We start from the raw sequence: 26443 nt of genomic DNA on the forward strand, positions 1-26443 counted from the left end.
CGTTGCCATCGACTACTATTATTTGCATATATAAAAATAATAAAACAAAAATGTTAACTCACAATCACCTTATAACCATGATGAAAATAACCAAAGCCTTCGTTTTCAATATACCTACGATTACTTAACAACTACTGCAAGTGCTATAAGTTGCATTTGAAAGTTATGTCACTCGAATGTGCCTTATTTGGAATTCTTTTTTTCTATTATAATAGACAAAAATATAACAAAAAGTTTGAGGTAAACAAAATAAAGTAAAATTGAACATTCCAATCAACTATTCATACCACATAGAATTTCCTAATACCTATCTTCATCGTCAGAGTCTTCGTCTTCGTCTTTGTCAGCATGATTTAACTACTTTTTCCATTTTTCTTTGATTTAAAGTGAGAAAAAATAAAATAAAAGATTCACGTGCCAAGAAAAAGAAACAATTTAACATTCTATTCAGACGCCATTCTCCAGTATTTGTACTTTTTGGCTAAAGGTCTTGATGGCATATAAACATTCACTTATTTTATTAACATAAGTGCTTACAATAAATTAGTAATGCACCCTTGTCGAATTGTATGGTCTTAGGAAGAGTAGGTCAATTTCTGTAATTGAGTTAATGCACTGACTGGCGACGGGCCACCGTAATATTACGTAACTTGTCTACACGGACTTTCACATCAAAAAGCCTTAAACTTGAATACTTTCATTTGATTATGGAACGATATTAAACCTTTTCATGATACAGTCATGTTATTCTTAACAGCCTGTAAATAGTATTCCATGGCGCAATCTTAAGTTTACATTTAATAGCTTTGACAAGAGCTTAGATGATCATCACTTAGCATTCTCCATTTTAAAGGTGATCCTTACCCTTCGTGGTATTAAATTAATACAAAGGATTCTTATTTATTGTTAATAAAAGTTAAACTTGTGACTTCATATCGTTCACGAGTCAGTTACTTACTTTGGGGTAGAGGTTTTCATTTAAGAATTCAAGCTTTGTAGGGACTGAAATCTTATGTTACTAATCGACTCTTTAGAATACGGTACCACCAAAATGACTCCATTTAAAGAAAATGGGAGTTGGTGTACCACAAGGAAGTGTCTAAAGACCAACCTTTTACTTTTTACGTAAACAACAGATATTCCGGTGAATATCAACGCTATATATAGGTCCGTGGGAGTCGCTACACAATAATTGCAACATTCAGTTGATAAAGTAAGTGCTTGGACGCAAACTTAAAACTAAAAAACCGAAGCTTACACATTTACAAACAAAAGCATAAACTATTTTCAATGCTGTCAAATACATTAAAATGAGAAGATCTAAGCTTGGAGTACCGCAAATTGTACTGGTTAATAGGAAAGAACTGTGATCTAACCCGTTTGGATTTATGGCATCCAACATTGGGTCTGTAAAAAGAAAAGAATTGCTGAACCAATAAAGAAAAATCCGAAACTAAGTACTTCGTTGAATAATAAACGCCCCTGGGTTAATAACAAACAGCTACAAAAGTTACAGAAGTGGTTAATCAAAACTCTTCTCTCCCCGCCCTTATAGAATTTACTCATGAATAAAATCCTCACAAAGTTTAAAAGCTGTGGGAAGAAGGCAGTAGCTTATGCTCATGATTTGGCGTTACTGCTGTTGGCAAAGTTCATCAACGTGATTAGCGAAATCACGAGCCTCTGAAGAAAGTTAGCAGCTGGGCCTTGAGCAGTGATCTCGGTGATAATCAGAGCAAAACTGAACCGATGCTCTTTACGAACAAAACTTACTAAACCAGCCGTTGTGGCTTGCACTTACTATAGGGCCCTACGATCGTAAAATATGCCTTAAATGTTATTTTTCACCTCCTACTAGTAGACCTACACATTAAATATTTATTTATTCTAAGGCTTAAAGAATTAAACTGTTAGCTTTCCAGACTCTATGACGGGCTACACTAACAAACTGATTCTAGAGGATATTTTTGAGACGGACACCGATTACTGCAACCCTATCTTAAAATCAGTAAGGATTTTAAAGTCATCTTTCTTGTCAGGAAGAACCGCAAGGATGACATGTCGCCATGGTTACGAAAGTCTTCGATACCATTATCTTAACTGACGGGTCAAAGATGAAGATTGGAGTTGGGTCGGGAATCTTCTCTGAGTCCTTAAATGTCTCTAAGTTTTTTCGGCTACCCGATTGTGCGAGTGTATATCAAGTGGAATTACTAGAAATCAAAGAAGTATGCAAAATACTCAAGTTAAACTTAAACCAAAAAAGAAACACGGCTTTCGGCACTGATAGCCAGGCTGCTATTATGACCCAAGAATGTCGGGATGAACTATCCAGCCTCAAAATAAAGTTCCGTGTTACTATTATTTGGGTTCCAGATCATAGAAGCATCAATGGAAATGAACGGTCTGATGAGGTAGTTCACTTACGAAAAGGGTGAATATAGCTCTAGGCGCTTTGAAGAGCAAAAGTTTCTCAATTTTTCTGACAGAATCCAACTGCAGATGGAACAGTCTAACGAACATATCCAAGAAGTTAGACCTACCTATAACAAAAACAGTTCCATTGAACTTTTATGCGGACATTGGCCGTTAGGAGAGTATGCAGTAAGTCTGGGTAGGGTATACCTCACAATACTTACTGCCGTACAGCGATGACCAACATGAAATGGAGACTGTGATTCACTTCCTCTGTAAATGTACTGCCCTGGCCAGTTGATTGATGAATTTTCTGAGACCGGATAGTATCACCGCTAATATTCTGAAGAGGTGTTCTTCCACGCTAGCAAAACCACTGCGTAAGCTTTTCTATCTATCCTATTCTTCTAGACTTGGTCCTGGCTGTCGGAAAACTTCATTTGTTCGTCGAATCAAAAAAAGACGAATCTTCTTCTCCCGTAAATTATCGACCGATAGCACTAACGTTCCTTCTTTCCAAGGCCATGGAAACGCTGATGAACTATCAGCTTAAGAAATATCTTAAGGAACGGAAGCTTCTCAATGACCAGAAATACAGCTTTCGTAGCAATACCGAACAGGGGAGCAGATCTTTACATCGTTTCGGAGAAAGTAAGATTATTGCACTTTATATTTTAAAAGCATTTGATGGTGTTTGGCTTCAAGCTCTCTTATCAAAAATGCGTTCTTTTGGTATTGACGAATCTCTTCTTCGTTGGATTAAATGTATTCTTTGGAACAGTTCAATACAAGTTTATTTGGACGGATTCAAGTCAGAAACCCATAAAATACTCGTAAATGCTGGTGTGCCCCAGGGCTTCATTTTGTCTCCGATCCTCTTCTTCATTTTTATAAATGATCTCCTGTCTGCTATTTATAATCCAATACATTGTTTCGCTGACGATAGCACTCTTAGCTTTTCATATTCGTTTCAGACTCACAACCCTCCTTTTCGAATGTGGAACTGCAACGACAAAATATGACAAGTTCATAAAATTCCGATCTACACGGCATTGTACAATGGGGATTAAAAAACCGTGTGGAATTTAATTCGAACATCCAATGCTGTCTTAAAGTGAAATATATCCTCTTTACCACTATCTTTGAATGGCACTTGCATAACGAAACTGAAAATCTAGATATCCTTGGAATGTGCATCAGCAACAACCTTTTGTGGAGCGATCACGTACGCGATGTCGCCAAAAATGCCGCAATATGTCTATGTTTTTAGAGACTGATGAGACTGATTTGGCTACAATCTACAAAACCTATATACGTCCGAAACTATAATATAACTTTCATCTCTGGCCTATTGCTCCAATAACTTATTTAAGCCTCTTGGACAATATTCAAAGAAGTGCTTTTAAAATGATTCGTAACATTAACATCATAAACACGATTGCGTCACTCGAACATCGTCGTAAAGTTTCTTGTCTTACTCTTTTTTACCGATTTTTTCGACGGACTTTGTTCTAGTGAAATAGCCAGTTGCATTCTTACCCTTAAACAATTTAACTGTATAATACCCGCGCTTTTAGGAATCCCCATCAGTTTACCCTTGAGTTCAACTTCGGCCGTAGTATGAATTAGAGAGTTTTATTTTTTAGCCGTACTGCGCGAATATGGAATGCCTTGCCACGTTTTATCTTTCCCTATCATTGCAATGTTCAGAAATTCAAAATCAATGTACACCAACACCTACTATCCATATTAAAGGTATACAAAACCCTTTTATTGTTCGCTAATTATAAAAAAAAAAACCTGATTTCCTTTCTGAATGCGACGAAATGGCTCTAAGATCGCTAATTTTTTCAATATACGTCCGTCATCTTTTTATATTTTTATTTTCGATTATATAGATCAAACGAATTTGTGGTGCCTAAACGGGGAGTCTTACCAGAGTTGAAAAACATACATCTTTAGAACTATGGGATGTGTGTGAAAGTAGATTATGGTCAAGTATTTTTCTAATAACCAAAGCTTTTATTGGAGTTTTATAGGGCGTAATTTTCGGTCATGTCAGTATTTGGTCCACTCAAAATGGGTTCTGCACAATTTTTCCTGACTTGTTAAAATGTTGAACAATTATTCTCAGTTAAGCTTAAGTTTATGAATTTATGATAACGAAAGCTTACAGCTTTTTTACCAAGAAAAATAGATTTAAAACTTTACTAAAAAGTCGTACCAATGTCATTTGCACAATATTATTAATTTGATCCCACTTATAATTATAAACACAAGTATTCTAATACTTGACACATAAAACCTACATTCAATATCCTGTTGTATATAAATACCTCTCAATTATTAAACTAGCACCTCTCGGTCTCGATGTTGCACCTAAAATTCAATGAATAATATTATATAAAATCTCGTTAACAAATCAATCAATACCTTGATACTAACAGCTAAGCCCGCATCGACACTCATAACAATGTTAACACCTTGTTAACTATTAACCAAAGTCATAAGACAAACAAGCCTACAACTATGGAGGTACGTACGACCGACAATGTACCTACGTTCAACAAGCCAGCTCAAGAACTCATGAACCCATATTGCGCTTTTGAAAAGACAATGATGTCTTCGTTTCTTTAGTCTTCGATGGTTTTATTATTTGTTGACCTTTCTTTTTTGAAGGTCTTGTAATAAACACCAACGACAATTTTATTTTGTATCTATCTTTTAAGTGGCATCTTCAAGTTGTCATATTACACTCATGTTTATTTTATTCTAATGGGGATATAACAGTTATCATTGTGTTATGTCTTTTGAAATGACAGCGATGAAATGTGCAACGCAGTGAAGCAGAAGAATGATGCAGAATCACTGAAGGTGTCAAAGATAATTTAATTGATTTCTTACCTCACGACACGACTATAATTCGATATGCAATTCATTTTTTCTTCAAGACTTTTATGCATATTTTTGTGAATTACTATAAATATTTTGCGCCATCTGTTGTTTTAGAAATGAGACGTTTAGCAAGGTAAATTTAATTTTTGAACATAATAATCGATGGTGTAAACTACACTTTAAGTTTTGCGAAATTGTGTCAAATGTTACACTTAGCGAGCATTGTAAATTGTCTTTCAAACAAAATCCTTTGTTTATTTTGATTTTAAATACTTATAATTATAAAAATAGATAGACTTCTTTAAACTTAAACAAAAACACCTGTCATCTTTACAATCAGAGCATTGCAAGGTAAGTTCTCTTGAAGTTCGTTACATCATTTGTGCTTACCTGCAAAAAAAAATAGAAAAAACAAAATAAATTAATAAAGAACATAGTTTTTAATCGAACTTATAAATGCTTATATCAATAGAGCTTAAGAAATGGTCGAGACCAATATAGTTTTAATGAAAGATGCCTGTCACGATTTGGCTTGTGGTTTCAAAACTGTTTCTTTTTTTCTGAAGTTTTAAACAAAACTAAGTAAGCTTTGAGTTCTCTGTATATTAAAACACTAAACGATTGCGTTATAATCTCTCATTGCGAAGCCATTGATGCAATGAAAGGTTATACAAATCCTATTAAGACTGATTAACTATCTTAGATTGATATCAATGGTTGAAAGGGCAGTCTGAAATGGCATCTAACAAAATAAATCTGTAAACTAAAAGTTACGATTGCTACCAAGTAATTAGGTTTTTTTCTTATTAAAGATTTGGGCGAGGCTTAAGGTGGGTATAGGTAAAGTATACCTAGAAATTTGGGATATAACAAAGATAGATTCATTTTTTCATATTAACAAGACTTTACAAATTTTACCTAGGAATAAATATGATTTAATAAAAATCTTAGAACTGAAGATTTTTGAATGAAAAATCATTTTTATTTTTAACTTCATATTGGAAGTCTTTGGGCAGGTTAAGGCGATATAAGGGAATAAGGTAAGTTTTTGATATCTGATTAGACGCCAAAGAATGTCCTTCTCATTATTGGAAAGTTATTCAACAAAAACTTACAATCAAGTCATATTGTCTGCTAATTATGTTTTTTCGTTTAATTGAGAGCTCAACTTCATAAGGTGCCAGTTATAGCTATCATTGGTTTTCATCATTGAAACCAATCATTGAAAATTTCCGACATTGTTCACACATTTCCTCATTGGATTCAAGCATTTTAGTTAAGAGTTAAGTATTGAAAGTTCAACTGACAGTTGGGAATACAAAGAACATTTTTAGTGCGACAATTATTTTCTAAAATGTGAGATCGGCAATCATTGAATACGATTTCATCGTTGAAATCGGTTTCATCATTGAAAAATAAAAGAAAAGTTCTGGATTTAATAATGTATTTGCTTCGTATTACCAACAATCTGGAACTCATCAGCTTCATTTCGAACCAAACTCATGCTTTTTGAAATAAAATTTTCAATGATGACAGTCAATGATAGCTTTTCCATAATCCCATATTTCTATGATTTATTTATTTATTACACAATTTTATTTAAAGCTTTGTGTAAAGGGGTCCTTGTCATATTAGTAAAGGAATAAGGACTTTTTCATATGTTGGTATGCTTCCTTCATACATCATAACTCAGGAATCAGAAGGGACATTGACTTACAAGCAAAATTTTATGCTAGAAAGAGGTTTCATTTTTAATAGTCCGTTATTTGGGCATCTGTCACTTTTGAAGCTGTCATTTTTGGAAACATTGCAATACAATTAAAAATATACTCCAGCAACTTATAAAAATTAATACAATTCAGTACAAAAACTGGTGAGCATTTTTCAGGCATATGTAGTTCGGAAAAATGAAGACCTTCTTGGGTGACAATAATGAAATTTGGGACAAAATTTGAGCTGTTGGGACAAATTAGTGAGTTGGAAAATCTAAATCATTTGCGTCACACAGAAAGAACAAAAAATATTTCCACAAACAAAATTAAACGGTCTTAAGGCTTTTAAGTTACACGTTTGGCCAATGCTGGCATACCAAGTGCTTCATATAATCTATTGCTAATGTAAGGCTCGTTTACACTACACGGTTCAATAGGTAATTACACGTTATACGGTTTTAGCCTTAAGGTAAAATACGATATATGCAGGGTTCCTGTGCTAAGTATACACAAGTAATCGTTTCTTAAAGTAGCTGATCGAACTCTGCCGCACGAATAAAATCGTATGATTTGTAAACATGCATTTCATCACGTACGCCACTAAGCTTATCTCTGTAAAGGTAGTAGCCCAGTAGGAAATTTCAAAAAATTCATCGGTGAATCACCAACTTATTCCTTGGTGAATGGAAGCTACACCCCATGAAAACATGGTGAAAACATCAGTGAAATTAACATGAGGATTGGATTGGCGTTCACCAAGTTGTGAATTTCATGGTGACTGTTCAGTGAGGAAATCACCAAGCAAGTGCATTTGGTGTATTCCAAAGTGAATTGTAGTTGATGAAAAATACCGTGAACTCACACCGGGGAAATCACTGGGTTAGTGGAGTTGCTGATATACTTGTGTACTTTACATTGGTGAAAAATGTGATGAATGTTCACCAAGGAATTCACTTTGCAAAATTGAACGCCTTTTTCATAAATGAATATTGACCAGTGGTTTCCTTAGGGAAGCCAATGTAACTCATTCACTAATGCAAATTGACCTGGTGAAAAATGTAGTGAATGTGCATAAATGAAGTCAATCATGTTTTTATTATCGAATTATTTTTTACTAAACCTAAATCTTTGGATACAAATATTAAAAAAAAAAACAGTCATGTAAATTTTTATGATTTTATTGAAAAAAATGATGCCAATGTGCAAATCCCATTTTTTAGCTGCTCCGTGGTGACACACAAATGTTTAATGTCCGCTCTCATTTCGTCTATCATATCTTGTTGATTCTATACAAAATGTAAAGCAGATATATAGAAATTTCATTTAATAAAATAATAGTAGTTATAATTACCGTTTTCTTAAAAATCCGCCTTGCCTGCTTTGTGGGTGAAAATTCAATGGAGTCCATTGCCGACTGTTTAGATCCGGAAGCCTTTAGAAAAAGAGCAATAAAATAGGACTAAATAATTGTAGAAAGGGATTTGTAATTTAAATAAAATTACCTGAATATTTTCCTTGTCCATTTGAACACAAATTCTACCAATTTACCAAAATATTCACTTTTTTACACTTATATTTTATTTTCTAAACTCTTTTTAATAATTTTAAGCTTTACTCACTTGTTGACACTATGAACAATGGAATTCAACTGGAAAATTGTTTCTCGAAAAAACAACAATGCTTTCAAAAAAAATCACTTACCCCGAACACTGTGCGTTGTTGTTGGAAATAACTTTGTTTCTAAGCAAACCAGGCTGAGGATCGTGAATCGAAGTTTTTATTACCGCGTTTACAAGGAGAATTGAATCCGAATTGAATCAGGATTTAGCGCCGTATAGACCTGGATCGGATCGAAATAGGATTACTCGATCCGATCCCACTGAAAGAGGTGAATCGAATCGAAAATTTGTTTGTAAACCTGAATCGGGGAATCGAGTTAATGGTGTGTGAGGTCTTGCTTGTGTGCGTGCGATAAGTTTTTTCTATCTTGTTTGTTCTAAGCAAAAATACTCCATTTAAATGAAGTATTTTTGGTTATAAGCTGAATTTAATTTGGCGCTCGTCTTTGTGTTGAGAGCATTGTTTTAAAATTTGAAAATTATTCACGTAGCAGTACGCACACAAATACAACCCAAATGTCATTTCGATTCCATTTGAATTCGATTCCTCGATTCAGTGCCACCATATACCTGGATCGAGATCTCAATTCGATTCGATTCGATTCCTCGATCTCCTCTTGTAACCAGGGTATATGATATGTAAAAATCCGAACATTGCAATCAGCGTTACCACTTCTCAAAAAAAAGTGGAAGTAGGTTTTAGGAAAAAAGTGAAAATATCTTTTCATATTGAAAACAAACAATCAAATCCAAAATAAGACTAGGGTCCAACTTAAAACATTAACAAACAGAAAAAAATAATATACATATTCACTGCAAATGCAAATACTCAAGCGATTTTTAATTCTCTAGAAAGTTTTAAGACTACGTACAAGAGTGAGAGAAAAAAAGAGTAGATTCAGTCTATTTTTATTAAAATTGAAGTAGGTAAAAAACAAGATATTGAAAATGAAGTAGATTTCAATATTTTGATGATGGTGCGAATTAGGAAGTAGATTTTAAATTTATTTGAAAAAAAAGAAGTAGATCTACTTCAATTGAAGTAAAGTGGTAACGCTGATTGCAATCCTTCAACCATCCGTCGCCATCACCGTCGGTCGTTGTTGTTGGAAATAACTTTGTTTCTCGAAGCAAACCAGGCTGCCGAACGAGATATGCAATTTTTTATTATATGTTAAAAACCCGAGCATTGAAATTCTAAAACTAAAGCCAATCTCCGTATTATTCAGTGGCAGGTAGAGAAGAAAAAGGCAAATATAAACAAAAACAAAACACCCATCTCGTGCTTCATATCGGGAATGAAATATTTTACAAGGAAAAAGATAGGGTGGATTGTATAATCATAGGAAAAACGCAATGCCTTTCAGTAAGGATTTCATTGCATGCTATTCCTCAATGATTCGAGTAGCTGATTTCCTTGGCGATTTCACACAAAATTTTCATTGGTGAGCAAATTTCCTACTGGGAGACGGTTGCATGCAACCCAGTGCTGTGCCGGCATTTTGCAGTGACTGTATAATATGAAAGCGTATATACTTTTCTTCTCGCCTCTAATAAAATCGCCGTCCGGTTTTTTGCCGTGCGGTCAAAACCGTGTAGTGTGAAACGAGCCTAAGATGCTAGAAGAAGGAAAATGTCAGGTGGAATAACACCACCACATGTCAGTGTCAGGTCATGACAACACATCTTCCCTACACTAGATTTAAAGCGCTTAAGGTTTTTTGCTATCTATAAGCAGATCAAGTTTATATTATATAATAAGAAAGGACGTCACGCGGCTAGGTGTATTCTCTCTTTTGCAGGAGCTGTATGGATGAAAAATAGCTCTTTGCCACCTCTGAACATACCCTGCTTTCTTCTATAACGATCTAAATGATCTCAATCATATTAATATAATCAGCCCTTCACGTTTCGTAAGGGGTGTGTCCTACCTACTCTTTCACTGATAGCCACTTTTACCTACCCTTAGGCTCTTAAGTTGCTCAAACGGACCCTTGTTAATTGGGTCCATCAAATCCATCAAAATTATCCAAATCTTCATGGAAATAGGAATAATGTCTAAGATCGGTTCGGTGAATCCGTTCAGTACAAATTTTACTATAAATAGACTGCACTATCGACTACAAAAAAATTACCACTAAAAATTGTCTATCGACTGCATCATCTTCAGAAAAATCAATGATACTTTCGTGTTGAGCTATTTTTATTTTATAAATAAACTATTAATATATAGAGGGTTATTATTTCCCTTAACCTATTCAATGCTTAGACACAGTTTAAGTTTTAAGAAAACAGGGAAGGATTACTGACAGAGTTACGATGGACTTAGTTTAAAAGTTTTGAATTTCAAAAAAGAGAGCGAAAAGAAGAGTTGGATAAAGGATCCCATATTCTCGATGTGCGGTTAAAAAACAGAATCTCTATACGTCTAAAGTTGCGCTCAAGACTAAACTGGAGAGCATTCCTGTAAGTTCGAATTTTATGGTTGAATTCTTTGAGAGATGCAACTGGTTAATTAGACAGATCATTGTTTGCAAAAATATCGTAACAACAACGAAACGTACACGTATGAAATATTGCGGCAGTGTTAGAGCGATGTAAAGGGTTCGGTTTTTTAGTTTTATCGCACATCTCAAAGCTCTTTTTTGGATTCTTAATTCAAACTTTTCCTAAAGAATGAAGGTTTTATAAATTACAACCAAACCAGAAGAGGTGAACAATTTTTTGCACCTTCGTCGTTGAAATCTAAAGCAAGTAGCAGCATTTTGGGCAATGTCGAATCAATGACCATTCCATAAGAGATGATCTATGATACACATACCGAGTACTGAAATTTGATTAATTTCCTGGATGACAGTACCACTTATGGAAAGCGGCATTGAGGTTAAAAATAAATAAATTAGGGCCTAGTGACTTACAACTCTCAACCATTCCTGTGTGCGAGTAATGTTGTCAGAGATGGAAAGGACCTGCAAACTTTCGAAAAAGAGTCTGCCTAAGAGATTGTTTCAAATGTGTCAAAGTGCTGGAAAGTGGCATAAGAAGTGTCTTCTTGCTTTTTCTTATCAATCAAGAACTTGCACATAATATCATCGGTAGTAAGCCGCATTTTTTTTATGATAACCCAACAGTTTGTCACCTGTTATTATGCTCCCAAGCAATCGTACAGTTGATGCATCGAACGGGATCTAGTTTTGTTGAATTTGGGCCATTATTTCCCCGCCGTGGCAAGAGTTTATCTTTAATTGGTCTCTTATCTTGATTTTATTGCGCCTTGCAATACCCCGTCTTGAAAGGCAATGCTTTGATCGGCAGGCCTGAAGAATTTGGCAAGATTGACTGCTTTGGAAAAGAAACCTGCACCTACTCTATCATCCATAATCCCTTTTCAAGCCATCAGTGTTTTGGACATAGTCGACTCACTCATGTGTTGAATATTGTTCACCCATTCATTCCTATCCGGGAAGATAGTACTTAAAGGTTTATCGAAGTTCAGACATGGTGTCATAAAATCTGTGCTTCCCTATGTACTTCCTTAGAATCTGTTGCAGTATCAATTCAAAACTTACAGCGTGTATTCCGACGTTATTGAGGATTTTTTAACAATCGATAAAGTTCGTTTGATTTCTGTTTTTAAAGAACTTTTTAAAATGTATGTTTATCCGTAAACAAATTTAAAACAAAATGTGATAGAAACTGATGGATTTCTTTTAATTTTAAGGAATTGCTATTTGGAGGATCAATTATTGAAATAGAAAACAGTTTGCTTTTAATAGAAAGTAAGAAATTCTTAGCCATGTTTATTTAACTAAAAACTTAACTTACAATATTTTTGTTGAGGCATTAAATATCGAATAATAAAGTTGTGTAATCATTTTGTTAAGTGCAGCTGGTTTTAAGGCGGTACTTAAGCTTTTACTCGAATTCTGCTTATCACAATTCTGCTATTTTGAACTAATCAAATGATAAAATTAATAACGAAATATTTTTGTGGAGTCGATTTAATTTTTTGAACATGCAAGCACTTAATTTTGACGACCACATTCACATAATATGGGCATCATAACACTTTATTTCTGGTATTCGTGTGGTCATTTATTAAATTTAAGTCTTTTCGATTAAATTCGATACAAGAAATAAAAACTAACTCCAGCTTTGCCTCCTTGAATAGAAAAACAACAAAGTCATGTAATCAAATCCCATTGCTCCAATTGCAAAGTGTTTTTATTTAAGTGCGGCCTTCTGTCAGTTTTATTTTTATTACCATCTGCATATCGCAAATGTTTACTTTTTCGCGGATTCGGATTTGTGGTGGTGGTGGATTAACTACCTTTGCAGAACTAGGGTAACGTTTACTGTGGCTGGTTTTTTGAATTTGGACATACACAAGACCGTAAATGGTGGGCATATGACCGCACCAGACCCAGACCGACCACGACCAGAGTGTAGGATTTTCACTCTGAGCTACTTGCAGGTATACTAATACTCTCTAAACTTGGATAGCTTTAGAAGCAAGTATAAGTTTATGGGATGTGGGCAAAAGTTAATGAAACCAATGTGTCAGTAAGGTAATTTTAATCGAAGTTTAAAAATTATTATTTAATTGTTTAATTGAATTGATTGCGAATTTTGTTTATTTTATGTATTTTTTTAATCTTTTGGTTATAAAAACAAAAAGATAGAAAAAAACGTTTGGAAGTTGAATATATTTAGAATAATAAAAGATAATGGAAAGCACTTATATGTGGAAGAAAGTTCAATAATTAAACTCTATTATGGAATACGTAACTCAAAGCTTTTAATAATCAGATTTCGTAAAAGTACATGAGAAATATAGAAGGTAAAATGGATCATTTTGAGTTTTATGAAAATGACTTTATAAACCCACTTTGGAGAATTTTTGGCTATAAAGTTGAAGTTAGACGGTTCTAGCCGTCAGAAAATTAGGCAAGGTATAAAAAATCTTGACGAAGCCAAAATAAAGTAATAAAATGTAGTTAATTTGAGAGGTTCAAGCGTTCTTACTATAGCAAACATATTTAATCTTGTCTTGTGTTCTTAATAAGTGGCTTAATAATGTCTCGAATTTTCAAACGTCATCTGTGAGGCCTATTTTAACTCAAAAATACAAAATTTATAAGTAGACTATATTGATTTTTTAAAAGTATATAATGCGTGCGTAAGGGATTATGAAAACCCTTGTAATGATTACACACAGTTTGAGCCATTAGGAAGGGATTTCAGGATTAAAAAGATTCCTGCTAAGACATTCCACATTCGAGCATTGTGTCTAAGGGAAGAATCCCTGTACTTAACACTGCCTTCAAAATTTGGCTCAAGGGTGAAGATGATGAGAATTTAAAGATGTTCGGGTATTGGGGTTAAATTGTTTGAGAGAAGGAATGCACCTGGTTATTTTGTTTATGAAAATAGCGATAAAACAATGATAGACATGACACCTAAAGGCGGTGTTCAAGAGTAGAAAATGTCTTTCCATTTTTAAAACCCTATTTTCAATTTAACCCAAAATACTCAAGTACGTTATTGGGGCACCAACTCAAATATGTAGTACCCGTAGCGTGATAGTTAGTACGTTGGACTGTCATGCAAAGGGTCTTGGGTTCAATCCTTGCGAAGAATTGACAGATTCTCCAAGAGTAATTCTTGTCATGAAAAAGTGCTTTCTCAAATTAGCCGTATATAAACTGTAGGTCCCTTCCATCTCTGACAACATTACTCGCACACTTTTGTGACAGCAGACAGCATTGAGTTTTCTAATAGTTAAATTTAACATGATTTTTGATTTGCCATAGGACAATACTGTCAAGATCAGAATTTAATGAGCTTATCATACGCTGCATTCTACATCCGAAGGACAAGTGTGGGAATCTAAAAAAGAAAAGAAAAAGCTGAGGCTTCTGCAACCAGTGAAACAATTAAGTGGGTTAGAAGTTTAAGACAAAAGATCATCTTTAAAAATAAGGAAGAGTATCGGACACAAAACGGAGCCCTGGGGTACACCATCATAGAGGATTTGAACCCTTATTATTATACTGCTTGAATTAAGCGGTTCGAAAGGTAATTTCTTGCTCAGAAAAAAAAAACGTTCATCACTCTATAGAAGAGTTGTATGCCAATTTCTATCAAATACCTTTGCAACGATTGTTTCAGTGTTCGGTGAGATAAACCATGAGATCCCACTCGGCCTATTTCTACGATAGCCACATTGGCTTTAAAACAATAATTTGATAGAAAAGGGTTGCTAAAAATCATTTTATCGAAAGATCGTATTTATTTTCTTGATATGGGGTCTGTCCTTTAGTGTTAAATTCTTCCGAAAATAATATTAACCGCATAGGTGTTAAGACTACCCTTAATATATTTAAAGTTTAATATGGAAAGATTTACTAGAAGATACTGTCTACATTGGCCTTAAAATTTTTAATATCAAAATGAGAGGGAAAAATCGAGTTGGACAGATTACATTCGAAACTTTGATGTGCAGCTAAAAAAAGAATCTCAACACTTGACAGTACGTTCGAAATTGGGCGTTAGGTCTTTTCGCCCAAAGCCATAACGCCCAAATTAGAAATTTCAAAAGAACTTTGTTAAATCTTGTTGTTGTACGATTTGGGAAATATCACCGAACCTATGGGCCTTAAAGTTTATTTGGGTTTTATGACATTGCAAATGAAAAGAAGCGTAAGATCTTATTGCCCAATATATATATTTTTAATGGCTGTATCGGCCAAAAACTCTTTCAGAAGAAAATGCCGCAAAGCCCAAAATCAATGTCATATTTAAATAATAAAGCCAAAATACCAATTGAAAAATAGCCAAAAAGATGTTCTGTGTTTTAATATTTGGGCATTTTGACAAAATGTATATTTCTTTTGCCCACTACGACATTTTGTGTTTTAAATTTTGTGGCCCAAACACAATCAATAAAACAAAAAAATGTCAGATCAAAAGCACAAAAAATTTACATTTCATTTTCAGAAAGCGAAATAAGTCCAGTCTATTCAAGTCTTAAAGCCCCAACCACTCTTTAAGTTATAGTGTCCACCCTTAATCTTTTGGGTGTTAGAACATTTCTAAATTGGGCGATTCGGTATTAACAGTTCGTTTGGGTGATGTGACACTAGTTTCTGAGGCATGGACGAAGAAAAAAGCTTCCCGAACGTACGTACACCTGCACACAAATATATCTCGCTAAAAATCTTGTATTTAGACACTGGGGACCTTAAAACGTCGAGAAATATCAAAACTCTAAAATCGAACTGATTACAATAGCTTCCTATTTGAATTTAATAAAATAAACAGCACTGGACCCAGGTGCCTTCATTGAGGTACATCAGAATTGATTTTAAATTCACATAAAGGGTAACTCCTGAACATAGTGCTTTAATATTTTTTCTTTAAGTGGAGAAATCCACATAACGAAACGGTCGTTAATTCCATTGCCTTGTTGAAGTTTGTAAAGATGCAATAGAGTTGAGAGCATTTTTCGAATGCATCCAAATAAAGAGTAGAGCATTGTTATAAATTAGTAATTCTATATTTTTGTTAACAAATAAATGTCAGTTTTCACACATTGCTGAAGAACCAATTAAAAGAAAGACAAGGCATGTAAGCAATTTAGGAATATCCAAAAGTTTCGCTATGGGACGATAATTTATTTGAGCTTTATGACGTTTTCTTAGTGATATTTTTGTTAAGACGTTTCTCTTTTTGGGTGTTATCCCATTTTATCATTTGGGTTAGTATGTCGTTAGGTGATAAGACATAGGTTAGGTTGGAGTGGCTGTCCAGATGTCATTGAAGCACGTAGACCTCAAGGGTCCATTGTGATACCACTAATGAGGTTACTCATGGGAGAGTAATGAACTTAAACAAACCATTTCGTACTTTTAATAAAGTTAGAGAGACGTTTTGTGTCAATCGTTGCCAGTTCACTGGTATTATCGAAGAAGGGATTACCGAGAAAGTTATTCCTTCTAATGGAGAGTGCTGGACATGTACATAGAAGGTGTTGGACTGTTTCCTCTTCCTCCTCGTCCATGCAGCTTCTACAAAAGTCATTTGTGTAGACCCCTGGCCTCAGAGCATGCCTTCCTATTAGGCAGTTATTACTCCAATTGAAGTGCTTATACGTTGTCTGCTCAGGGATATCAAGCCTATTGACCGTTTTAAGTCTATGCTATCTTTGCTTGGTTGCCAGGCAGGTGGTACTTTGTGACCATCTAGCATTTGTTGTTTCTAAAGCATATTACTTGAGAAGATATTTGCATGTAGCAAGTGGTATTCCTATGTTATGTTTTTGTCTAACATAAGGCAGAAGTGTTCCGTTTTTGGCGAGCTCATCGGCTTTGCAATTTCCCTGAATGTCTCTGTGGCCCGGCACCCAAATGAGGTGAATGTTAAACTGTTCCGTCATCTCATTCAGAGATGATCGACAATCGTGGACTGTTTGAGAGTTTGTGGAGACAGACGCGAGAGATTTAAGAGCGGCTTGGCTGTCCGATAAGATTCGTATAACCTTGCAAGATATACCGTTTACTTTGAGCCAGGATAGTGCTTCTTTAATCGCCATTACTTCTGCCTGGAATGCACTACATTGATTGGGAAGTCTATAGGATAGACTGAGATTCAGTTGTTCCGAAGAGATACCACTTCCAACTCCGTGATTGGTCTTTGAACCGTCTGTATAGAAGTGTACCGCATCGTCTTCCAGGGGTCTCTCTTCTTCCCAGGAGGATCTTGAAGGGATGGACACATGGAAGCTTTTACCGAATACCATTTTTGGGGTGGTATAGTCTAAGCGATCTGGGATAGATCTAAAACTGTCAAGAATAGTAGTATGTCCAGTATTGTTACTGGTCTATTACGAGGTGGCTCTAAGCCTTACACATGAGTTGGCTGCCACCATTTTGGAGAAGATGTCAAAAGGGTTTAGGTTTAAAAGCACTTCCAGTGCTGCGGTTGGTATTGAGCGAAGTGCCTCTGTGATGCACATTACTGCTGACCGCTGGACTTTGATAAGCTTATTTAGATTTACCATTTTGTCCAGTGTGGTCCACCATACGACAGCTCCATTAATGAGATTCGGTCTGATTAGCGAAGTGTATAGCCAGTGGGTTATTTTTTGGGGATAAGACATAAGAAGCGATAGAAATCATAACCACCATAATGACCAAAATAAATGTTACAGAAAACTTTTATTAAACGGTCAGAATGGTCATATCTTAATCCAAAAAAACAGAGATTCACCAATAGTAAGAGTTCGTATTTTCGACAAGAGAACTTGATGCGAAACGCTTTTGAAGTATTAAAAACAATAATTACAAATATTTTGACAAATTATTGGACTATAAATGTTATGTGGCAAAAATCACAAAATCTACACAGCTTCCACTTTGATTCAGCTTCTTTTCGAAATTAGTTGACTTCCTTAGACTCATGTCGACGCTTATATAAGTTAAATCATTAAAACTTCGTTCAATAATCTGGGTATTTACATTTGCAAACAACTCATATTAGGCATTATGTATGCATTGACCACTTCACCTCTAGCCTTTATTGAGCTCCTTCATCAGTTCTTGTTATAATGCCAGCCTCATAAAAGTGAATTACTTAATTGAAAGCCTTATTTGACTTCAAATGATCCAATAAAAACAGAATTCACACAAGCCGCTTAAACAGTTAAACACTACGATGTTGTATGTATATTGACTTCGATTAAATCGATGAAAGCCTGATGAAAAGAAGCCGCCACGACCGTAACGCCTTAACTATAGCACGCAAAACTCTTTCACACCAAAACCAAAGAGACAAATAACAACTTTAAATCCAAAAAGTCTTCGAGCCTCTTACATTTTCGTATCTAAAATCAGTGCAATTTTATGGATATATAGTGCGGTCAAATTCGCGTCTAAATATACGTCCACATGTGTTACAATTTTACACCGCGACTCGTCTCAAGACGCAATTCAAAAACACACGATTGTGTTTTTTTGAAGACAATTATTTAGACAAAGCATTTAACGGTACAAAAACTTTGAACACAACCATGTGGAGTAAAGTAGACTGCACTGCCATAGCCATCGCCATCACCACCAAAAACATGAGCACCATTTTAGCGAAATCATAAATTAAACGTTTAAGTCAAGCGATTACAAGTTAGTTAGCCGTTTTTTTACAAACTTTATGTGACGTTAAAATGTTAAATAAAAAAAAACACGCTGTGTCGCCCAGCAAAAGGCGGCAAATGCGTTTTAAGTATTGTCCCGTCAAAAGCAGAACAATATGCGAATTTGCATTGGAGTCTTTTATAAAGGTTTATATTCGTGTGTTCGATCTTAGCCAAGCTTAAAAACTAAGTCGAGTGTAAAGACCTCTTTTTTCTTTACATTTCAAACCAACGTATTTTCATGGTGGGTTAAGTACTGTGCTACCATGTTTTTGTACGAAATGAAACAAAATTGAATTGTATTAGGACAACAGAGTCGTTGTGGGCTCCTCTTTCTGTGCTGTATTTATACATAGATGGCGCTATTGTTGAACAGAGCTGTTAATAGTGTTTCTCACAAAAAATGCATAATCGTTTAATGTTGTGAATTGGGAGACCTTTAGCTTAGACTTGTATGATGGGGGCAAATTCTGGACAACAACATCAGTTTAGTTACATAATGGTTAGCACGTTTTCAGTAAAGGCGTTTTGTTTAAGTAAGTATTTGTAGGGAATATTTTTAAATGGCTTTGCATGGTTACAGAGTAATATATTAGGTGACGATAAAATTTTAGTATTGAGATAAGTTAACTTCATAATAAGTAAAACCAAACTTTTATGAATTAAAACATCCGAATTATCGATATGATATATTTTGGTAAGGCATTCCACATTCGCTTAGTGTGGTTAAAAAAAGAATCTCTTTATGTATTCCTAAAGGCGAATGTACCCAATTATTATAACTTTAAAAAATATGAATCATATCGAATATTTTAACGAACGAAAAATTAATAGTTTGATAATGTCGTAAAATTACTAGAAAATTGGAAACATTGAATCAAATTAATTTAAGAGATATCGAGAACCGGACATCAATATTTACCAATTTTGAGTACTATTTTATGTAGATTTTATTTTTTATGAAAAACGGGCTGTTGGATTCTTATAAAAACATTATTGAATATCGAAAACAATATTTTCTGTGGATGAAAAAGTTTGAAGCCAATATGTTTAGGTTTTGAAAAGCTATTTGAGTCGTAAGTAAATTTTTACCAAGTTTTGGTATTTTTATTATTCATAAAAAAACTGTAAATTTGATATTGCTCAAAAATGTATCAGATGTTAAAAACTTTATTCTTCGTTGCAACAAAATAGTTTTGGAGATAAAATCCTTTTTTGTTCGTAAAATTTCGAGGTGAAAAATATTTTTTTGTTCAGTATTTTTCATTACTGAAATTTTCAACTTATTTTTAAATTGCTATGGTAAAAAATAAGGGCAAGTATTGATACAAGACTTCTGTTTTCGTCTCAACATGCCACTGTAAAGGTAAATCGGTGGAAACAGCGTTACACACTTTAGTACGCACTGTCGAAAATTCACTATGGTTGCTTTCCTTGATATCGAAGGTGCCTTTAACAACGTGGACACATCTGCAATCACATCTGCACTGACATCTCTAAATGTAGAGAGTTCGCTTCGGGAGTTGATTCATTTAATGCTTACTAGCAGAATATTTGACTCAAAACTGGCAACTCTTCTAAAGGGTGATTTTTTTAAGGTTAGGATTTTCATGCATTAGTATTTGACAGATCACGCGAGATTTTGACATGGTGTCAAAGAGAAAGATGCTCAGTATGCTTTGACATTTCATCACGAATAGACTTACTAACGAGCAACGCTTGCAAATCATTGAATTTTATTACCAAAATCAGTGTTCGGTTCGAAATGTGTTTCGCGCTTTACGTCCGATTTATGGTCTACATAATCGGCCAAGTGAGCAAACAATTAATGCGATTGTGACCAAGTTTCGCACTCAGTTTACTTTATTGGACATTAAACCAACCACACGAATGCGTACAGTACGTACAGAAGAGAATATTGCGTCTGTTTCTGAGAGTGTTGCTGAAGACCGTGATATGTCGATTCGTCGCCGTTCGCGGCAATTGGGTTTGTGTTATTCGACCACATGGAAGATTTTACGCAAAGATCTTGGTGTAAAACCGTATAAAATACAGCTCGTGCAAGAACTGAAGCCGAACGATCTGCCACAACGTCGAATTTTCTGTGAATGGGCCCTAGAAAAGTTTGCAGAAAATCCGCTTTTTTATCGACAAATTTTGTTCAGTGATGAGGCTCATTTCTGGTTGAATGGCTACGTAATTAAGTAAAATTGCCGCATTTGGAGTGAAGAGCAACCAGAAGCCGTTCAAGAACTGCCCATGCATCCCGAAAAATGCACTGTTTGGTGTGGTTTGTACGCTGGTGGAATCATTGGACCGTATTTTTTCAAAGATGCTGTTGGACGCAACGTTACGGTGAATGGCGATCGCTATCGTTCAATGCTAACAAACTTTTTGTTGCCAAAAATGGAAGAACTGAACTTGGTTGACATGTAGTTTCAACAAGATGGCGTTACATGCCACACAGCTCGCGATTTTATGGCCATTTTGAGGGAAAACTTCGGAGAACAATTCATCTCAAGGAATGGACCGGTAAGTTGGCCACCAAGATCATGCGATTTGACGCTTTTAGACTATTTTTTGTGGGGCTACGTCAAGTATAAAGTCTACACAAATAAGCCAGCAACTATTCCAGCTTTGGAAGACAACATTTCCGAAGAAATTCGGGCTATTCCGGCCGAAATGCTCGAAAAAGTTACCCAAAATTGGACTTTCCGAATGGATCACCTAAGACGCAGCCGCGGTCAACATTTAAATAAAATTATCTTCAAAAAGTAAATGTCATGGACCAATCTAACGTTTCAAATAAAGAATCAATGAGATTTTGCAAATTTTATGCGTTTTTTTTTTTAAAGTTCTCAAGTTCTTAAAAAATCACCGTTTAGTAGATGATTCGTTAGTAAAGGAACACCGCAAGGTGATGTTCTATCCCCTCTCCTCTGGAACCTGGTGGTGAATGAAATCCTAACTAGTCTGGATGTGGAGGGTTTCAGATCATTGTGGACTAGGTGTTAACCCACACAAAACCGATCTGGTCTTATTTTCGAGGAGATACAAAATTCCATTTGTCAACCCTCCTTATATTAAATGAATCCAATTAAAATTCTGAGACGAGGCTAAATACCTAGGTCTTGTCTCAGACAAAAAACTAAATTGGAAACGCAAAAAAGCTTTTGGTAAAAAATGGGGCTTACAAGCCAGAAGCTATACACATCGGTAATCAGACCGATTTTAATGTACGGTGTGGCGGTATGGTGGACTGCTTTAGAGAAAGGTATAAACAGGGATAAGTTAAAAAATGTCCAACGTTCAGCTTGCCTATATTTAAGAGGATCGCTTCGCACTACCCCGTCTGAGGCACTGGACACCTTGCTCTACCTAACACCTCTTGACATATTTAGCAAACAAATAGCTGCAAGCTCTGCTATTCGCCTCAAGGCTTCGTCGCACTGGACCACCAACAACATTGGCCACTCCGTAATTCTAAGGTACTTAGAATCAATTCCAAAGCACACAGACTAGACCACCCTTCAACTGCAATTCGACAGAAATTTCCAGATATCCACACCTCCCAGATATTTTTGGGAGGATAGGACATTCCTGGAAGATGAGTCAATCCATTTCTATACAGATGGGTCAAAACCAAAAGAAGGGGTTGGTGGAGGTGTGTACTCTGAACGACTCTCATTCCGCCTTCCTAATCATTGTAGCGTGTTCCTGGCGAAACTTTTGGCGATAAAGAAAGTCTTAAGGAAAACGTGATATCAACACCTGATATCCGTATTTTCTCAGACAGACTCTGTCTCTACAAACTCTTTAAAAGTCCATAACTGTCGATCATCTCTAATGGAGATGGCACAACAGTTCAATATTCACCTTTGCTGGGTACCGGGTCATAGAGACATTCCAGGCAGATGAACTCACCCGGAACGGTACAGTACAGCCCATCCTACCACGTTTGGCAAGTACTGGCATACCAATCGCTACTTATAAACTGCTGCTAATGCAAGACGCTGTGAGGATGGCAGGCACCAGGTGGAACAACATCACCACGTGTCAAGTCTCAAAAAACATCTGGCCAACACTGGATTTAAAACGTTCAAGGTGCTTTCTCTCTCTAAGTAGATCGCATATAAGCTCGATAATAGGTGTCATTAAAGTACACTGTCTAATAGGAAAGCACGCTACGAGACTATAGGCGTATTCGCAAATGACTTTTGCAGAAGCTGTATGGACGAGGAAGAGGAAGAAACGGTTCTTGAAACGTGGACAAATGTCAAAATGTAAAATTCAATAAATCGGACCAATTACAATAACTTCCTATATGAAGTTATAAATAGTTCAGTTCGCGGTTATGCATCGCCTATGAACGTCAGTAATTCAAGAAACCATATAATATAGTGGATAATGCGCCCCGTACCGTGTACCCAGAAAACTCTATTGCTACTGTAGAGCAGAGTATCGAGGAAGACTTGAATGTCCATAAAAGAATTTTCAGTGATTGGACCAAAACGAGATTGTTTTAAGTTAACAAGCAAAGTTACCGTATTTCAAATAATCATAATCTGTACGCCATCATCGAAACGCCCTTGAATCTTCAAAAAAATACTCCATAAATGTTCTCTATGGTCAAAGGGAATCGTTGGTGCATATTTTTTGAAAAATTAAGCCGCCGGCTATAATGTTTTAGTCTATGGTTCTAACAAGACGAAGCTACACGCCATACAGAAAAAGAAACAATCAATTTATTAAAGGAAACTGATGATGCATTATCTTACGTCGTCGTGGCCTCTAGCATAGTGCGATTAAATACCGCTGGAATGTTCTTTGTAAAGAGCAATTGACGCCTTGGAAGATAAATTTTGGCACGTTGTTGTTTACGTACGGACCAAATTGATGCAAGAAAGCCTCTGGAATTAAATATATTCGAGCCAGCTGTGGCAGCCACTTATCCAAAATCATTTTTAAAACATAATAACAGTTTTTAACTTTTATAATAAAGCTTAATTATGAGCGTTTTATTTTTTCTTCAAAACAACACATCTAATAAAACACCCTTTATATGCCTAAATGAATCAACCAATTATTTCAATTTACTTAACAAACTTAACTTTTATCCTCAAAATAACCTAATACCCACTTTTATGCATTCAACGCGTTTTGCATTTTAAATGTGCTCAAGACCGAAAAACGATTGTTTTGAAACAAAAACTATAAATTAAAATTTTTCATTGAATATTTATTACTTTTACTACATATTTCCGCATGTTTCTATTTAAATATCAAAACCACGTTCTTTTTATTTTTGTATTATTTTGAAATGTATTTTTGAACTTAAACCCGTTTAAAAGAGTGTTTGCGAGTTAACAACAAAAAAAGCTGAATGACTCAATTAAACTAAATAAGTACATGCATTTTTTTAAATAAATTTTTTGATGCATTTCAATTTGTTTTAAAATAGAGCTTGTTTTTGTTCCCAGCTTATTAACAATCTTCTTAGAAATAAAAATCATTTCATTAGTTTTGTCAATTTCAAATTAAAGATTAAATCCAACCTTATTGGGAATTGATATTCATTGAATTTTGATAATTAAAACTTTGATATAATTAATGCATCATGCATTCCTTGAACTCAAAAGTACAAAATCAACAAAAAAGAGTAAAATTGATATGTCATTTTAAAAAACCAATGTTTGCTCTACATAAAACTTGTGTAACAAAAAAAAAACAACCCGAAACACATAATCAACTTTAGTAAATTAATTTGTAATTATATTTAACAACTCAACAAAGTATAAAATTATATAATTATCATATAGAATTATATCGTTCATGGATGATAAATTTTTGTGTGGTGCAGTGCGGATATAAAAAGTATCTATAACTTTATTTCCACCACAACGATTTCATTTAATAATAATTTATTCATTTACAATGTAATTATCTTTAAATGCTAAACCACTTGAACTATATTTAAAGTGGCCCAAAAAATAGAGTTAACAAGACGAATATCGAAGAATTTGACAAGTTTTGTAATTATAAAGTTTGTCATTTAATTGCAACACCAACTTCAACGACACCTGTCGACTTAAGATGAAAATATCATTTTAGAAATAGAAACTCATAAAAGTACAAAAGTAGTAAAAATCATATAAAACTTTTAAGAGCAACTACTTAAAAGCTGATCGCCTTTTAATCAACTAATTGAATAAATCGTTAAATTTAACCATAACCATAAGTAAATTGGTTGATCTTAATCTGTGATGCGAAACAAGATGCGGAATTGGAAATTATAGGCAATGTGAGAGAGCTTTTTTTGGTTACCCATGTTATTATGCCTTGATTGAACCAAAGTCCACCTTTTTGCTCCACCTCTGATACTCTCACTACTGCACAAAGGAAAATTAATTTTGATTCGGAAGTTGATAAGGAATGATTCGAAGCTGATACTATCATTGAAATAAGAAAAAGAGAGAGGATAACTTTAATCGATTTACAAGTGCATACTGCAATCTCGGTAGAACAAGTGATGCCACTTTGAATTATAAAGTGTTTGAACTTATTTTTCAACTATTTACCATGAATTGATACCAACGATATATTGATTACAAAAAATGGTAAAATACTGCCCAAAATGTAAATACTTGTGTCATAATCAAAAATTTAAGAAAATTACTTTTCAATTACCAAACGGTTAAGCAAAAAAAAGCAATTGCATAACACACAGGGTTATCCGTTTTGCGTTTTTAAAAGTAAATGTAAAACACTTATAAAATTATAAAGTTTGAAAGTTTACATTATGTTCAAAACGCTAAATCATTAAAATAACCACCACGCGAATTGTTGCAAGCATCAATCCATTCGAGGTAATTTTCGACCACTTTTAGATAAATATTAGGCAGTATTTCAGCCATAACAGGAAATGTCTCTTGCAATAAAGCCATATTCACTAGAGTTGTGTGGCATATAGCACAGTCTTGTCCAAACCACATATTCTCCTAGTCGGTTTTCAAAAGTCGGTTATCATATTGCCATAACACTTCCAATCGACGGTGACAGTCGTTCCACCGTCGTTTTCGAAAAATTAAGGTCCAATCACACCTCAGAACAAAAAAAAACACCAAACAGCGACTTTTTGTGGATGTAATGGCTTCTCTTCAATTAATTGAGGATTCTCGGAACCCCGAATACGACAATTTTGTTTATTAACATACCCACCGAGTGAGAAATGTGCTTCGCCGCTGAAGAAATTTTTGTTCGAAAAATCGTCGTCCTCCGCTTGTTGTTCAAGCACTCAATTGACGTTTCTACGATGAACGTTGTGAATATTAAGATGTAGGTGAATATTCCAAATGCAAAATACGTCATAATGTGCCGTAAGACAGTTCTAATTCCTGAGAACGACGAGGAATAGACACATTCGTGTCTTCGGCAATACTTTCTCTTAAAGAAGCGATGTTTTTAGTGGTACGAGCGAAAATATGATGCACAGGTGTTACAATATTTGCAACTAATCCAGTCTGAAGGGCATTAAAGTTTGTGCATATTTAAAATCGATTTAATTCAGTTTTGAAAACTTTAGCAAGGAATTACCTTTAGAAACAACATAATCA

General features: G+C 34.8%; 1 protein-coding gene and 1 long non-coding RNA gene across 4 annotated transcripts in view; both read right to left on the reverse strand.

Annotated features, from left to right (window-relative positions):
- Positions 1-26443, reverse strand: part of LOC129952548 (mucin-5AC) — a 304021-nt gene that overhangs the window by 96729 nt on the left and 180849 nt on the right. The gene's annotated exons all lie outside the window — the stretch shown is intronic.
- Positions 8218-8771, reverse strand: LOC129952549 (uncharacterized). Its single transcript, XR_008782330.1, has 3 exons — positions 8525-8771; positions 8374-8454; positions 8218-8308 (listed from the first exon to the last, which is right to left on the reverse strand). It is a non-coding gene; the product is annotated as an uncharacterized LOC129952549 (long non-coding RNA).

Source organism: Eupeodes corollae, chromosome 3, assembly GCF_945859685.1.
Source record: "Eupeodes corollae chromosome 3, idEupCoro1.1, whole genome shotgun sequence".
NCBI classification, from domain to species: Eukaryota; Metazoa; Arthropoda; class Insecta; order Diptera; family Syrphidae; genus Eupeodes; species Eupeodes corollae.